The sequence below is a fragment of the Phyllostomus discolor genome, chromosome 1 (assembly GCF_004126475.2).
Source record: "Phyllostomus discolor isolate MPI-MPIP mPhyDis1 chromosome 1, mPhyDis1.pri.v3, whole genome shotgun sequence".
Classification (NCBI taxonomy): domain Eukaryota; kingdom Metazoa; phylum Chordata; class Mammalia; order Chiroptera; family Phyllostomidae; genus Phyllostomus; species Phyllostomus discolor.
In genome coordinates this window covers 126622868-126641728 of record NC_040903.2, presented here as the reverse complement: position 1 = coordinate 126641728, position 18861 = coordinate 126622868, and the positions used below count along the sequence as shown (strand labels likewise).

At 35.6% G+C, this 18861-nt stretch overlaps 1 long non-coding RNA gene across 1 annotated transcript; it reads left to right on the top strand.

The window, feature by feature from the left end:
• Positions 1-14015: 14015 nt before the first annotated feature.
• LOC118500517 lies at positions 14016-16547 on the top strand. The gene is made up of 2 exons (XR_004903080.1): positions 14016-14093; positions 16094-16547. It is a non-coding gene; the product is annotated as an uncharacterized LOC118500517 (long non-coding RNA).
• Positions 16548-18861: the final 2314 nt, after the last annotated feature.

The window sequence follows — 18861 nt, the reverse complement described above, 5'->3', positions numbered from 1 at the left end:
TAGTTTGCACCCAGAGATCCTAGGGATCAAAATCAAACAGGCTAATTGATTTTTTCAATAAAATTAAGCAGTCAAAACTTGCAGCCACTGTGAACTTGAGACCTAGACTAAAGGGTTCAAATATTTTACTTTCCCTCTCATGGGACCTGAATATTAAAAAAAATATTTATTCCTATTTTTTCATATAAATAGTAACTGATTCATCCCAGGCTTTTTTTCCACCTAATGTTACCTAGCATGGAAAAATTGAGAAGTATTGGTTATTGATGATAGCCTTTCAATAATCATGCCTTCAGTTATTCTGTGGTTTCTTAAGATGTTATTTGCCTGTCACCCAATGGGTCTAATATTAGAAACAAAATATGGACTAAGGTCAACATATAGAATAGAGAATATTTATTGAATCATGAAGATGATAGCATGAACAAATAGACAAATCAGACAATTTTTAAAAGCCAAAACATAGGTGAACATAAATGTTGCAGCTAGGCTAGTGTGCTAGAATGAATCAAGGAAGATATTACAGGGGCATGTTGGTGAGAAGTTGTAGAGTAGTTCCAGAATGGAAAATCTGTCCAGGGCAAGACCTTTGAACTCTATGATCCTGTATTAATGTTTGTTATTTTGGGGGTTATCTGCATTCATCAAATATGGGATGAGACCTCGAAGGGGCATGCCTCCACTGGATATTCTTGGTTGCACAAATTGCATGGTCTTGCTGTCCTCATTATCCTCATTAGAGCTCCACTTCTCTCTTACCCATTGCCTGTGTATAGTGATTACGGCAAATCTTCTGTTCTGTTGATCCACAGAATTTTGCTTCTTTTCAATTGGTCTGATTTCCCATTTTAGCCAATATTAACTAGTATTTCAGATTTTGGAATTTGTGCTTCAAAATCTTTAGGAAATGCTAATAACACTGTCCTTGCTGATCCCTCTATGCTCAACTTTGGTGCTTAGAGCTCCTCCATGAGGACATCTGATTTCAGCTCTAACACATAAAGATCTTAAAAGATCTCACATCCAACCTTCCAAGCAAAAAAGCTAGAAACACTGAAAATCAGAGACTTAGACTTGTTAGAGAACTGGGGCCACAAGATAATTGCCTCTCCAAATCTAGAAAGACAAGTTCATCTAAAGAGTCACAGCTGAGGCCTTCTTACCTAGAACAGAAAACTCTAGAACCATAAACTAGTGGGGATGTTTAAATGGTAATTTTAATAAATTACTGGACATTTAGTGTGGAAGAGCTTGAGTCAGACACTCCTAGAATGCTCAGTTTGAGGAAGCCTCCTCATATTCATGGCTTTTACCTCCAGGAATCCCACCAGGTTCTAAGAGTGAAATTCTGAGAAATATCCCCTCCAAGTTCTGGCAGGAGAAAGAAAAGTGTAATTCTTGTGAAATACACTGACTCTTCTCTTTAACATAAATTAACTCTCCAGTGTTGGAATCATGTTCCAGCTGGGAGAACGGAATTCCTTCCACTACAACCTCCCCTACAGTGTTCTCGTCTCATTTCAGAAGAAAAAAAATGCAGGGCGGGACTTTAAGGAAATAGATTAAAGATAATGCATGCAGCCTGGGAGGATTGTAGGACACTGGGAGAAAAACAGCCATACCACTGAAGAAATTATGTCAAAATGTGACATACCCAAGATACATGGATTGAGGCCACCTGAAATTTAACTGAAAAAAATTACAGAACATTTTTCTTTCCTGTATATCGTTCCACCATACTAATAGACCTTCAGTATAATAACAGTAGAAACAGTGGTTTAAGAAGAAAGAGCCACAAGACAGACTCTCTTTGAGAAGAAATAGTTATGGAAGCCCTAAGTTAAGAGGCAGAGAAACATGGATACTAGAGGAATCAAGCCTGTGGCACCTATAGCTATAATAGACTTTAAACACAACCCAATTCCTAGCCAGATTACCATAAATCTTCAAAGTAAAGATCTGTTAACCTCAGTTCTTATTACTTAACACAATATTTTTAACTTTCAGCAAAAAATGTGCAAGGCATGCCCTAACCAGTGTGGCTCAGTTGGTTGGGTGTTATCACACAAAGTGAAAGGTCACTGGTTTGATTCCAGTCAGGACACAACCTAGATTTCAAGTTCAGTCCTCAGGGCAAAGAAGAGAGGCAACCAATCAATGTTTCTTGCATTGATGTTTCTCTCTCTCTCTCCCTTCCTTCTCCTTTCCCTAAAAAAAGACAAGGTAAAACAATAAAATATTAAAAGTTACAAGGTATTTCAAAAACAAGGAAAAACAGTTTAAATAGATCAGAAACAGACTCATGAATCTGAATTATTAGAAAGGAAATTTACTATAATTCTGAATAATGTTAGGGCTGTAATTAAAAAGTAGATCACATGCAAAAACAGATGGATGATGTAGGCAGAGTATTAGAAGCACTAACAAACTATTATAGGAACTGACTAAAATAATAAATACTGGTATAGAAATAAAGAATGCCTTTGGTGAGCTTGTCAGTGGACTGGACACAGCCAAGAAAAGAATGCTCAATTTTGGCAAAAGTTCAATAGAAACTTACACTGAGTGCCAAGAGATTAAAAAGAAAAAGAACAACAAATATTTAGAACACCCCATTTGGGCACTGTGGGACAATTTCAAAGGGGGCAACATACATGTCAGTAGAATAATAGAAGAAAGAAAGAACAAACAGAAATGTTTTAAACTCTTAACAGCCCTTCCAAAAAGTTCTCTACTGAAGAACTCCTTCAGAGACTTCCTAGGGAAATTAGCAATTTATACTTCATCGAATTCCACTGTGTCTTCTGTAGCCTTGTGTTAAAAAACAGATTCACTGATTTTTTTCCTTTTCCTCATTTTTTTCTATCTGATTATTCCAACAATGCTTGCCTTTGTGGAAGACAATTGTGCTCTCTTTGTTTATTGAAGCAAAATTATAGTATTTTCCCTGGCTGGCGTAGCTCAGTAGATTGAGCATGGGCTATGAACCAAAGCATTGCAGGTTCGATTCCCAGTCAGGGCACATGCCTGGGTTGTAGGCCACAGCCCCCAGCAACCGCACATTGATGTTTCTCTCTCTCTCTCTTCCTCCCTCCCTTCCCTCTTTAAAAATAAAATAAAATAAAGAAAAATCTAAAAAAAAAGATTATAGTATTTTCTAGATTTCAAAAATTGTTTAAAATATCACTTTTCTAATTAGTTCTATGATTTTACATTTAAAATTATGTAGAAATATGTTCTATAGAAAAAATGTGATTGAATAAATGATTGACCAAAATAACTAATTGTATGTTAGAATTAGTTGTAATAGCTATTCTTCTAATTATGAAATTTAGAATGGAAAACTAGAGCAATAAACACATTGCTTACTTAACTATAAGTCCTTTAAAATAAGATTATTTTAGTATAATACAGAAAAATATGATTTTATATATATAATGATTTTTCTTAGAATTTGGTGATGTTTAATGCCTATTGTACCCTGACATGAAATGCATGATTGCTGGATCAAACAATTATTTATTCTTAGCAATGCGAGTGCCAGTTCCACATAACCTATTACTCCATGTGGCCTATCATTGAAGCCACATGTCATTTGCAAGTGCAAAAGAAGTATTTGAACCATAGTAGGGGATCCTGGAAAAATGAATACTGAAGCTTCTATAGGGAAGTTTATATGGCTGTCCTTCCTCCTCTTAGGAGAAAGAGAAGGAAACCTTTTTTTTTTCTAGTCTAAACATGTGTCTGAGGTGAGGAAGGAAATATTTTTGCAACCCTTTAGAATGTAAAAGAATTGCTCTAGGAGAGAAAAAGAAAGTCCTCTCAATATCTCTCCTGAGGTTTTTATCTGAGGGTTATTCTTAACCTCCTTTAACTTAGGTATAAACAACTTTTGCTTAGAAAGTTGTGAACATGCATAAAAATGAAAATAGTCACATCTGTTCCCAAGAAAATTAGCATAAACGAGTATGAATTCCACATTAAATTACATGTGTTATGTATATGCAAATATATGTGTGGATACACACACAGAGTGGGCAAAAGTAGGTTTACAGTTGTAATAACAATAAATAATACCATAATTAATAAGTAATAATATAAGAATAAACTGTTTCACATACAACTCTATAGCTACTTTGCTCACTCTGTATGTATGTATATATCCTCACATATATATATCCTCATATATATCTTCATATATGTGTATAATTCTATATGCATACATATATATGTGCACATACATATATGTGTGTATACATATATGTGTATATACATAAATATCCTTGCACACATATGAGGATATGTGTATATATATATATCCTCATATATACATATATATATGGAGAGATAAAAAGTGGAGGAAGAAGAGAGGAAGATATTTGGAGATGATAATAGAGATATTATATAGCTATTAAAGTACAATTCAATGCCACTTTACAGTTTCATAAAATTAACCTCTGCCTTATTTATTTTACGTGATGTCTGAGAAAGGCATCATATAAGAGAAAAATGGAAAAAAATGTCAGGAAATTCACACAGTACAATAGACAGATGATGTATTGTATATCAATAATTTTACATTTGAAACCTATAGAATTTTATTAACCAGTGTTACCCCAATAAAGTTAATAAAAATTTAAATAAGACGAATGAGAGGAAACAGAAAGGCTTATGCTTGGGTTTAAGTACTTAGGTTTCTTAACGACTGACAGGACTTGTCAAAGATACATGGAAAGACTTGAATTTTTCTTGAATCTATTTGTAAACCTTGGATTCTTCAGAAAATTCTTGAAATCTGTGCCTTAGGTACCAAACTGAGTTATTAACAAAAAAATCAATTGCTTTAATTTTTTTGATGGCATTTGTAATGTAAAGTCTTTTCTACCGTGGATAAAGCTGGGGTTGAAAGCATTTCATTGAGTTATATTTGCCCATCATTTTTTAAGGCTTTCTGTAAAAACAAACACTTTGAAATAACTGTGTTTATTATATATCAGCTATGCCTCAAAGAAAAGTAAGTAACTCAAAAAGGTCAGCTGTGGAAAACTGGCCTGCAAGCACCCAGTGTGATGAATTATAACTTCTGCCCCTGTAGATGCAGAGGATAACTCCTTCAATATCTGACAACATGTGCCTTGAAGTTTTCAATTACTCTCAGGAAACCGAACATTTCTCCTAAAGAAAATATTTGACAAGCCTGGCTGAAAAATGTGACTCTGCAGAAGAAAATGCTGTTGGATCATTGGACTGTGTTTGAAAGAACAGCAAAGAGCAGGATTCTGGCCCCTCACAGCTGAAAAAGGAAGTGCTCATGGTATTGAGCCTCTGGGATTAAAACTGCTGAAGCCCTTGTTCTGGCGTCAAATGATGTTTAATTTCAGAAAAAGAAAGCAAGGGTCACTATCTCAAATGAGAAAAAAAAAGGCATTTTACAATATTGCACACTTCAATTTAAAATTGTTATAATATATGTATGAATTTCAAATATAAAATTGCATAGTGACAGCTTTTAATGAGCAGAAGTTACAGAAGATGTATGGACTTATAAACAGAGGCATAGATCAATCAGGTAGAGAAGAAGTTAGAAAAAAGAGATATCTAACTAAAATTATCAGTAACTTAAAACTGAAGTCCCTCCAATATTATTTCAAGAACTCACTTTTCTCAAAAGCTAACTTTTGAAAGATCTTAACAGAATTTTTGTCACATATAATAATCCATAACAACTTCATAGAACTTAAGTCTCATGTTCTCCTGAGAAAGGAGAATTAGTGGAAGCTTGAATTATCCTCTTATACAAGGTAATATGAAGTCTGTTGAGAAGGTATCTACCATGTAATATGAAAAATAGAGACATTTATGGAAGAAGATACAAGATACAAGAAACATTGTATATAAGACAATGATGCCTCAGTCCCCTGCAAAGTAAGCACCTTGAGACCTCACACAGTCCTCCCAATTTCCATCAACTCCCCCATTGTATTTTCTTGAATCTCATCTATGGTCTGAAGTCTCTTCTCTTTCAAAGGTGATTTCAGTTTTGGAGTTGCTACTTTTGAGGCTTACTTAATCCTGCTCTGGCCACTGGGTACTGTTGGTAGTGGGGTTACCTGGGAGAGACTCAGGTACAGACCAATGAGTGGGCTTGAGGATTTTCCAAGCATACAACAATGGTGTTTGTCATTGGACATGACAGATGAGTAGTAAATGTTGATATATCCTATATGTGACAATGTGAGACTTTTTCATTAAATAACATTGAAAAAGTTTTTAAATTCACTTGAAAATCTGATGGCTTTTACAATAAAAATATTAAGAATGATAAAAATAGTAGATGCAGACTTTGACTGTCCTTGGAAACATGTTTGTAGCTACAAAATGATCCACAGTGTGTGGTGGCCTCTGCTGGCCCTCCATGTGTGCAGAAAGGATTGAGCTGAGCTCCAGGGCCAGGTTTTACCAGCATCGGCGCTGGTGGTATATCAGCCAAAGTTCCAGTGCATCCTAAGTTCTACTTCCCCCTGCCTCCAGCTGCTGGTTGCCTATCAGCCTTAATCACTGAAAGCACCTCTTGCTGTACTCAAGTTTCATAAGGTAGGTTTTCAGTGAGTCACCAGGTAGGGGCAAGTGGTGTTCACCAGACTGATACAAATTCAAACTTGGTTCCAGTGTTTGGTCTTTGGACACTCAGCAAATGTTTCCGGGTATACCAAGTCTAGTTGGCTACCACTGGGTCCTCCCACACCTTTGTGATGGCAGGAGCTCTCTGAGGGTCATCAACATGAGGGTCACAGTTTATCAGGCCCAAACAGATAAAGATTTGGCCACATGCAGGGAGGACTGTCTTCTGGTCTTTTGTGAGAGGTAAAAATGGCCCCCATTCTAGAACCAAACAACTCAGTCTGTCCTAGTTTTTGCTGGGAGGAGATGGAACTTGGTAGGGTGAGGCTACCAGGATGTGGAAGGATAGGGAGATGGCATATCCTGTGAGGGGGAAGGTGCTGGTCAGGCTTGAGAGATGGCAGTGTATGTGGTCCCCACCCCAGATGCACATCATTCACCCTGTTCCAGATTTTGCCAGACCTGTTCAGGGCCATGCCACTAGGAGCTGGGCTGTGGGCCCTACAAGTCCTGAAGGGTGATTCTGTTGGATCTCCCATGAGGCGGAAGTACCAGTTAGGTTCTTGGGAAAGTGGAAGTTATAGCCCCTCGCCCTGAAGTCACACAACTCAATCACTGATATGCCCTGACTCTACACAGAACTCTACACTCTGGCCAAGGCAGCTTGGTTGTCCTTCATAGGTTGTAATCTCTGCAGGCTGGGGTGAGAGGGAATCCAGAGGATGGGGTCATTGCTTTCCCCCAGGCTGGTATCACACAGAAGCAAATTTGGGGGTCTCTTCTTGGCTCCTCTGGGTAGAGGAACCCATTTTGGGGTCTATATCCCATGCTCCTCATGGAGAATCCCTACGGCTGAGATATTCTTCTGAAACCTCAGTTGCAGTTGTGGGTATGGGCCAACTCTTTTCATGTATCCTACCAATCTCGATGTGGGATGCTCTACAAATTCCTGGTTAGAAGACTTCTTTTCAGCTAGTCTTCAATTGGTTGTTCAGGAAGATTGCTCCACAATTTAGTTGTGATTCCAATTTTGTTCTGGGTGGAGGTGAGGAGGTAAGTGTAGCTTCCACCTACTCCTCTGGCATCTTGGATTCCTTCCTCCCATTTCCATCATATAATACATCTTTATTTAAAACGTTTAGTTTTACAGGTTAACATTATTAGCAATTACATAGAGGTCTGTCCAGAAGATATCCAGCCATGTAATATGAAAGAGACATTTACTGAAGATGATACAATATACAAAAACATTGTACACAGGACAATGACTCCTCAGTCCCCTTCAAAGTGGGCACTGTGGGACTTCACATAATTCTCCCAATGCCATCAACTGCCCCATCATATTTTCCCGAATCTCACTGATGTTCTGAAATCTCTTCTCTTTCAAAGGTGATTTTAGTTTTGGGAAAAGCTGGAAGTCATAGGCACCAGATCTGGGCTGTAGGAGAACTGAGTCACCAGGGTGTTTTGATGTTTCCCAAAAAAACTCTGCATGAGACCTGATGCATGAGCAGGCACACTGTCATGATGAAGCTGCCAATCCCCAGTGCCCATAGCTGCAGTCTTCTGAATCATCTGAATAGTTTCCATGGAAGAATGTTCAAACCTAAAACAAAATTTGATGCAGCTTTGTTGCTCTACTTGCTCAGTTATTTTGAATGTGACAGCCACACAATACCCTGACTAATACAGTGAAGTTGTCATTGTTCACTCATGCACAGTCTGGTCCACTCTCCTTGGCTGCCAGGTTACATCAATGTCACACAAACTGTTGTTGTTATATTAACAATGGCTGGACTTTTTTTCTGGATAGACTTTGTACACAAGCACTTTTGGTCATGAGTCTCCTGTTTAGAAATAATAAATGTGATTTCATTGCATTATTAAGTATTCTTAATTATTAAAAAGCTATTAAGAAATTAGTGTTGGAGTAGGGAAATAAATTTTCTTCCTCTTCACTTAATATTAGTAGCCATAATTAACACAAGTAAATGTTGGTTCAGCCCTGGCCATGTGGCTCAGTTGTTTGGAACATTGTCCCCCACACCAAAAGGTTTATGGTTTTATATCCCGGTCAGGACACATACTTAAGTTGTAGGTTCAGTTCCAAGTTGGGGTGAGCACAAGAGGCAACCAATTGATGTTTCTCACACACTGATGTTCTCCTGTCTCTCTCTCTCTCTTCCTTTTAAAAATTTAAACATATCCTTGGGTAAGGATTAAAAAAAAAACAAATGAATAAAAAGTAAATTTTGATTCAATAACATATGCATTATCTCTTTATAAATGTACCTTTGATTGCATGAAAGAAAGAAAAAATGCCATCTGAAATTTTTCAGTTATAGTGGGTGAACTCAGAAATAGTTTGTTGTTAAAAGCACATATAATTTTCATCTTGAAGAAGTGTAAAAAAACACTTCAAATCTAACTTCCTGCTTTATTTCTCTGGGTACTATTTTTTGTAACTGACAATTCCAAAAGTGACCTAGTTTTCTGGATGTTGTGAAATAAATGGCAAGCCTTTGCAATTGTGACTGTGAATGCTCTGCTTTAAAAAAATCAAGTTTAATTTTATGCTCATGATTTAGACTAATTTCTAACCAGGCAAAAGAGATAATCTATAATACTATATTTGATGAAATGAAGCAAATGACAATAATGATGTGTTAATGTGTACATATTGACTGTGGCTGCAATTTCAGCAACATATCACACATTTGATAAAGCACAGCCATGTGAAATTCTTTCCCACCCATTGAAAGCAACTTCAACAATCTTCATTGTAGACTACCTAGACGAGATGATAGTACTGAAAGAGGTTTTATTGTTTTGATAACTTTATTTGTTGCATTTAAATTGCATTAAATCAATTTGTTCTTTATTTCACTGTTTCTGGTTATATTTTGCTAAGGGAAGGGGAAGGGGGATAACAGGGGAAGGGTCATCAAGGAACATGCATAAAGGACCCAAGGACAAAGCCAAAGGGGTGTAGGGCTGCAGGTGGGAAGTAGGGAATGGGTGGGGGGGGAATGGAGACAACTGTACTTAAACAACAATGAAAAAAAACTAGAAGTTTTAAATCATAAAAATAAATAAATAAATTGCATTAAATTATATCAAATTATCCAGCTAAGTTTTGTTTGATTCTGAAAAGGTTGTGAATGCATAAATTATCTTTATCTTTATCTCATAAGATTATAGGTAAGTTATAAATGTATTATTGGTCTATTTTAATAGAATGGCACAGTGTTTTGTGAATAGACTTTTTCAATCAATATTATATTTGTATCATCCATGTTCTTGTACCTAGCTGTTGTTGATACATTTTCATTGTGGGGGAATTTTCTGTTGTATAAATTTCTAGTAATTTATTTGTCTATTCTACTGTTTATGGGCATTCAGATTGCTGAGAGATTGTGCTATAGTGGAAAATTCTATAATGAACTTAATCATACTTGTTTATTGGCCATACATACATACCTTTCTGTTGAAAATATACCTAGAAGTGGAATTCTTGCATGATACACACAAATTCAGTTTTAGAAGTTAAACAAATGATCTCAAAAAGTAAGTGCTATAAAAAGTAAGACATTTTCAAATGCCTATAGTGTATGAGTACCTCTGTACACACTCTCTACATCTTCACTAACATTTGGTACTCTCATTCATCTTAATTGTAGACATTCTGCACTAAGTATTTGTAAAATGTGTAATGGTACCTTATTGTGGTTTTCATTTCAATTTTCTCAAATCAAAATATGTTTGTCACCTTTTCACATAGTTTTAGTTCTATAGATAACCTCTTCGTGAAGTTCAAGTCTATTGCTTAGTTTCCTTTAGAGATACCTGTCTTCACATTACTGATTTGTCGTTCTTTATCTATTTTAGATGTGGATAGTTATTGCCTAAAGAATGTCAGCTGACTTCCACTTGGCACTTTCTTTTCACTGTGTACTGAAGACAAATGAGAATAAAAGTCCTTGCTTTTTATATAGTCCAATTTACTGGTCTTTCTTTTATATTTACCAAAATCTTTTGTTCAAATATGTTTAACCTAACTCAAGTTAATGATGTTATTCCCCTACATTTTAATAGAATATTTATTTTTTTTCTTTTGGAATTATATCAACAGTAGACCTGGAACTGACTTTTGTACATGGTATGAAATAGGTATTAATATAGTTTTTCTATATGGACATGAAATGGTTTTAGAATGTTTTTCAGTGTTAAATTCTTCATAACTCAAATGTTCGAACATAAATTGGTCTTCTTATAGCCTCTCTATTCTCTGTCATGTATCTCTCTGCTTATCCTCGGGCCCTTAGTACACTGTCCTAATTACTAAAACCTATAATAAAACCAGTAATATCTTGTTCTTTTTAAAAATTTTCTTTAACAGTATCTTGGCTATTCTTAAACCTTTGCATTTCCATATAAATCTTAGAACTGTAGTAAAATATCTGGCAAAACCAAAACAAAACAAAAAAACATAGCATCAAATGTTCAAAACAATCTGAATTTGGATAGAATTCACATTAAATATAACCAATCCAAAGAGCAAGGTGTATCATTCCTTTTTTAATCTTCTTTAAATTCTTACAATAGTGTTTTAGAATGTTTAAAGATACAATGCACAGAAATCTTTTACATCTTTCATTAGTTTTTGTGTGTCCTTTTATGCTGCGGTAACAGCCTTTAAGTGGTATCTTTTCATAAAATGTTTTTATTTGTTACATGTGTATGAAATATAACTGATTTTGTCTGTAGCACTTATAAGATATCATGCCATCTGTCACAGAATTTCTTTACAATCCTATCACTATTTTTTTGCTTATCTTGTTGGATAGGATCTTCAATACAAATATGTTCTAAAAGTGGGCATTGTAGGCATCCCTTATTTGTCCCTTGATTCAGAGACAAAGCTTTTAGCTTTTCATTTATAATGTATAGTAACTCTATATTTTATTGTTTTTGTTTTCTTTATGTTAACTTTATAAGATTAGGTAAGTTTCCTTTCTTTCTGTTAACCTTTGTAATTGGTGCTAATTCAATGTCAACAGAAATCTGCAGTTTGGGGTGAAAGTGAAGAAGGGAACTTTATTCAGTGCAAAATACTCAACTGTGACACAGCATGGCTGTGAGAACAACATGAGTTTGGAATAGCTAAATAGTCTTACAATGTACTCACTTATAAAGCAGCACAGATGAGAGATGGCCGTGGGGTAGGGTGTATGAGGAATGAGGTCTCTCTTAGTTTAGACACCTTTGCTGCCCTCGCTCTGGTGTGCTCCACTCTGACCTGCAGCAGTCTGCCACTCTCCACCCCAGTGAAACCCCAGTGAAACACCTTTGGTGTTTAATGTTTGAGTTCAGTTCCATCCAGGGAAACAGAGTCTTTGGTCTTTGATGGAAAGTAAAAGTGTGTTCTCTGAGCCAGGGGGGAGCTGGCTGCTCCTGGTCCCTGGTTGGTCTGGTCTCATGCAAATAAAGACTCTAAGTCTTCCCAGATTGATTGGTTCAAAAGGCACTGCACTGATTGTTCAGAATGAGACAACTCTCATTGGTTAATGAAGATGCTGATGGAAAGATAGCTGCACAGCTCCTATTGGATGGGGAGAGTCTTGATGAATTGGATTCCAGGAACTCTATAGGGGCTGGCTTAGATGGCAGGAAAACAGTGCAGGAATCAGGCAGTTTAATGCTGGCTTCTGCCTGAAGTGTAGTTTGTGTGAATGTTCCCTGTTTAGAAATGGCTGTTAAGCTCTTCTTTTAAATTTGAGCTCAGTTAGCAACCCAGAAGCCCTACTTGGAAGGTATCTTCTTCTCATGGTCCACACTTTCTGCTTGAATAAATATATGTAATAAAGAAAGCTGACTAAATACAATTTACTAAGATTTTAAAAAACTCACTGATGTTGAATTTTATCAGATTCTTTTTTTAACATATTCAGCTAATCATAGACTTTTTCTTAATTATATCTATATGTTCATAGACTTTTTCTTAATTATATCTATATGTTAAAATACGCTGGTTGATTTGGGGTTATGGAATCATCTTTGCATTTCTGATATCAATGACCTCTTGCCAAAGACCACCATGAAGACACCTGTATTTTAACAATTTTGATTTACTTTTTCTTGCAGCAAAGGAGAGCACACACTAAGGAGAACTGTGGGTGTCTTAATAAGGGGGTGTTAGAAAGACCTTATACAGTTTGGATAAGTTAGGTGATTTTTTAAGAGTATTCAAGGAATCTGGACTTCGTATTGAATGTTTTCAGAACATGGGAATGATTTTATGATTAGATGTTTTAGTGAAGCTTTTTGATACAGTAAAAGGAATGGGACAAGACTGAAGCTATCATTGGTAGAAAAAAGGCAACTCATATTAATCAAACTAAGGGAACATTTAGCTGTTCTGTGGTATGAACAATCATTTAAAAAACAACTTTATTGAAGTATAATTGACATATGAAGAGTTATCTATATTTAATATACAGAATTGGTGAGTTTGGAGATAAGTATCTGTGTCAGACATGATAATCAACTGATTATTTTTGTCTTGTTTCAGGATAATCACAGAGCGGACTTATGTGATGTCTGTGTTCTGTGAAATTACCAGGATTTAATAGGGTAAAATAAAAATATAGCCGAGATTGCCAGGATAGCTGTTAACAACATCAGGTCTTAGATGATGGTGGTGCCAGGCTAGCTCCTGAATGGCTAAAGCGGTCTTTCTCTTTCTTATTAAAATTAATACAGTGCAGTTTGGTTTGCATAGTACTGGATTGGTTTGTCTATTTCATTTAGAATTTTTGCATCTATGTTCATGAGTTACATTGATCCATAGTTTTTAAAAAGTTCTTGTCAGATTTTGGTATCATGCTCATGTTGATTTTTCAAAAATGTGTTTTTAAATTAAAATTTAAAAAAAAATTGTGAGAAGTTTCTACATAAGTATTGTATATCACCTAAAAGCATTTATTACATCAAAAATATAATTCTCTAATCAATAGTAGGAATAATATGTTATAATTAATATCATTAATTATGTTTTATAGTGGGTTAATAACTATAAATACATGTAAAATTGTTTAAAACAGTACACTTAAATATCCTCTATATTAATTTCTAACAAGTTAATCTCACATATTTCTGTTTGTGTCAGGTATATTTATTTGAAGATATTTTCATGGACTCTAATTTCAATTATAGTTGCTGTATTTCATCTGACAAAATCTGGAAATACTCTATTATTTGCCCAATAGCTAGTTGTATATTAGTCATTTACTCAGTCTAACAAAAATAACATTACTCTCAAACTTTAATAATAGAAAGATCTAGTATAAAACTAAATTTTACCAAACCTATCTTTTAACTATTCTATAGGGGGATAGCCTTCTTACTCAGATGATTGAATAACTGGAAGAACATAACTGGAGTTCTGCTGACCCCCTGGTGGCTGACTTTGGGTAAGGATATTTTTCAGCTGATCAAGAATAACAGCTGGTATAACCTCATTGGCAAGGCTTTCAGTTAGTTACCAAAGAAACATTAATATATATGTCGTCTGTGACAACATTACTTGAAAGTTATATAATTTTGAAGCTAAGACTGAGGAGCTACTAAAATGATACTTATAAATACACAATGTCATGTAACACACCAATTGTGACAGGTCACATTGATCACACACACACACATATATATATACACACAAATGAATGTATGTTAAACTCGTGAAAACTTAATAAGGTTGGTAAATTGTATCCATGACAATTTTCAGGTTATGGTATTTTATTGTTGATAATTATGTAGGATGTTTCTATTGGAGGAAACTGGATGAGGATATACAGGAGCTGTGTATTATATTTTGCACTAGCATGTGAGTCTACAATTATCTCAAAAATTTCAAAGCAAATAAAATTTAATAAGGGAAATATGATTTAGATAGATAGACCCAAAAATATAAAAATAAATTGTTTTCAAGTCATGGGAGCAGAAGTGTAAAAATGACCAGTAATGAAATTTTCACTCTATTTTCTAGTTGATCTGAGCATGTACAGTTAAATGGGTTATTATTATTAATCTGAAAAAATGGCTGAAGAAAACCTTTACACTTCTAAATAACAGTATATTTTCTCATTTTTAAATAATCAATTCAACATCAGAAACAGAAATAAGGCTTTTTGTTGCAAAAGGTAATTAAAAAGGAAACTTAAGTAGCTACAGTTACATGACCCTTTGATATTTCATTACTTTTTATCTAAGTAATTACAGTTACTTCACTTTATTAATTTTTTTTCTCAATTTCATTTTATCAATATCCCATTATAGTTTTCTCATCTTGTCAATTTTAATAATATATCCATGTGTTAATTAACATTAGCTTTCCATAAAACAGGTAAGAAGAGTGGGTACAAAATTGGTCTTGAAACCCTAAACTGGATGACATATAGTGTTCAGTCTATGCATGTTTGTTTAAGAGATGAAGGGCTTAGTGCAAACACTTGAAATCATTTCCTCTTTTCTGTATATTCTTTTAACAAGTGTAGTTAGATATTTTTTCAAAATTTGCAGCATAATGGGACAAAATAAAATGTTTCAGAAAGCAAGTTTACAGAAGTAAAATATGAAAACCAATGGTGCAATAACAAGAACAGAAGAGGAAAAACATAGAAAAACAAAACTAAACAGCCTTTACTAAAAAGGCAAACTTTCCCCAAAAGATTGAGAACATCACAATTTCACAATATGGTAAAATCATGCTCACTGGTGATCTTACATCATTTAAATCTTAAATTATAATTAACAACTATTTAAGAAGGCAGGTAAAATATCCTGTTTTGTGCAATGCTTCTAATAATGACATAATTGTACAAAAACATCTCAGTGCCTTCTTACTCTCTTTTTACTGTGTGCATGTAGGCACCAGCAAGTCCCAGTTTAGGGGCCATAACAATTTTAGTGAGGTGAGTCATGCAGATATTTTCACTCATTTTGAAGAAAAATAAAATAAGAGAAGTTGTGACTTCAACAAGGTAACTCAGCCCAAAAGTTAAATAACTCAAAATGAAATTATTTACAGATATAAATCTATAAAATTAAAATTTTCAAATAATTTAATGTTCCCTGATGTACAATGTTTCTCTGTTGCTTGAGGTCTCACATTTGCTTGTTTTGGGATTAGTATTTGTATGTAAAGTTTCATAATTAAACTAAGTGAAATGTTTTATTCCAGTTATTTCCAATGATAATGTCTTTGCTTTTAATAAATTCAGGTGGAAACTATGTTTCAATTCATCTTGACTTGTGGTGGTGAAAGGACCCATACTGTAACAGTAATTTAGAAAGAGATATGCATATATATGATTAGTTTTAAAATACTGAGGAAGAGAAAAACTGAAGCAATTCAGTTTGAGGGTGAGGACAGGCATATTCAAAGTTCCTGACAATCCACCACTTCCTGTAGGTTTTTCTTACCCTGGGCATCTGCACTCCATGACAAAAAGCAAAACCAATATGCTGAGCTTTGCCTTCAACCAGCTACATTGTAAGCTGTCCTTTAGGAAGAGGAATGTCATCTCTGGTGAGGTGAGAGAGAGCAATTAGTCTTCCAAAAGCAAAGAGAAAAAGAGCAAAGGTTTCACTAAGCCTTGAATGAGTTTACTAAGAAAGAATTATAAAAACTGAAACATTTCCAGACTGATAATGGTATTCCTGCTGAGCATCTAAGTTTCCCGAGTGGGCAAAGGAATGCGGAAGAGTGGTGTCTCGGGCCAGAAGATTGATTCTGTAATTCTCCATCTGCACCATGGGCTGTCAGCATCATCACAGTTGTTCTTTAAAAGCATTAGCAAGACAATTACTGATTTTTTCACCACTGTATTTACATGTTTGTGTCCATCTATCCCTAGAGCCCAGAATATTGATAACAAACTGCTTGACATTTTTGCTCTTATGTGTAGGGTTTCAGGCAGCCAAAGTAAAATCTGATGCCACTCAGGAAAATCAAATGATTGCCAGCTTTAAATTATGTACATAAAAAAGGAGGAATCCATAAAGTATGCTTGGCAAAATTTAAGAGAGCAGAATGGGCTTTTCTTGCTTTAGAAGAAAATATTGTTTTGCTTAATGAGGAACAAAGGAAATGTATTGTTTTATTTTTTGGTATTGTTAGTGAACTGAACATTATAATCCCATGTGTCTATAAGTTGGACTGTTCATGTAAATTATCCATTAGAAAAATATACATTAACACTCAAAATATTAAATGTATTTTGGGGTCTTTAAAAGCTCTTAAAAATATTGCCAGTTTTTCTTTCATAATATTTATCTAATAGATTATTCTAAAAAGTATAACCAGCTCTCTATATTAGTCACATTAATTTTTTTCACAATAAAAATTTCATTTCTATTCTTTTTTTTTTTTTTTTTAAGATTTTATTTATTTTTTTTTTAGAGAGGGAAGGGAGGGAGATAGAGAGAGAGAGAGAGAAACATCAATGTGCGGTTGCTGGGGGTCATGGCCTGCAACCCAGGCATGTGCCCTGGCTGGGAATCGAACCTGCGGCACTTTGCTTCGCAGCCCGCGCCCAATCCACTGAGCTACGTCAGCCAGGGCTCATTTCTATTCTTTTTTAAACTACTAGTTTGTTGCTCAACTTTTCCATGCCAATTTATTAGAAATATGTACATTAATCTGTTAGCTATTGGTATGGCCAAGAATTTTGTTTGTTTTTTTTCTGTAAGATGGCTCTTGGAGTGCTTAGCTGTCTTCAACTTCATTAAAAGCAATTTAGTTAGTTTATATTGTTATAACTGTCATATCAGCATGCATTAAAAAAAACTAAAAATAAAACATTCTTGGATGTAAAAAAAAAACTTACCCTTTGTATCAGTATGTATGGACCTGGAGAATATTATGCTAAGTGAAATAAGCCAGTGAGAGAAAGGCAAATACAATATGATTTCATTCATATGTGGAATCTAATGAACAAACTGAATAAGCAAAACATAGACAGGCTCATAGATGGAGAACAGATGACATCTAGTGGGGGTGGGAGGTTAGGGGTGGAGGGATTGAAGAAAAAAGAGAAGACTCATGGACTTGGACAACAGGGTGGTGATTGCTGGGGGAGGGAGTATAAGGGGATAAATGGTAATTGAAAAATATATTACAGATTATATATTTAAAAAATATCAAAATTTGTCTCAGCAGAGTATGGTGTTTGCCTGCGCTCTTCTCCTTCTAGATCTGTCTTTGGTAATGTTAGATGGTGTCCCCATCCAGCTCTAGACAGCCTGTTCAAGGCTACAAGCAGTCCACAGTCTGTGGCTATATTCTTCAGGCTTGGTTGCTTCTGGGCTGGTCCTTGCTACTCTGTCCTGCTGTCTTTTTATCAGCTCAAGGCCCAGGAGTGAGTCATCTGGCATTGGTATCACTGCAGATACCACCTCTACCTGCCTTTAAAGGGGGCTTTGTGATCAGAGGATGGAACCTCTGGATTTCCCCTAGAGGCAATGCTCAATCTTAAGGTAAGATTGTGAGTGTGTTCTCCTAAACCTGAGACACATGTATTGGTTCCAGATTATTTTCAATAACGTACAGTTTCTATGAATTAGCTGTTCATTTCATGTTGAGGGACCAATCTGTGTAAGAGGGTCAGCTCTTTTTGCTTGGCACTTATGACAGTTCTGTGTAAGAGCCAAGACTGAGTGTAGCCCTGAATACTCCGTGCTGCACCAATTTCTGATCTCTCTGCCTTGCTGGCCTCAGTGGAATAGGGCCCAAGGTTTCAAAGTGGCTTGTTGCCCTGAGACATATTCAGAAAGGGCCCTTTTGCAGTTTCTTTCTTTTTTTCAGTAGATATGCACCTGGCAGAAAATTCTTGAGCCTGGCCTCACTGTTTTGCAGAGCTTCCCAGTTGGATGTGGTACTTATAGTCCTACAGGAGGTGGGGGCCAGGCCTGCCTTTCCCTTCCCAGAGATTCTTACTCTGCAGGGGGAGATTGGTCTGGGGGGAGGTGGGTCTGCCTGGATGCAAAGAATCTGAGGAGCTCAGCTCTTGCCAATCTACTCCCAGCCTTCTGCCCTAGTGGGAGACACAGTCCCAACCTCTGTTTTGTGCAGCCCTTGATTTGCTAGCTTCACTGGGCAGGACCCAGAAATCCCTTGGTTGTGCAACTTTCTGAACTCCCTGCCCAGCTGGATTCATTGGAAACAAGCTGTGCTTTCAA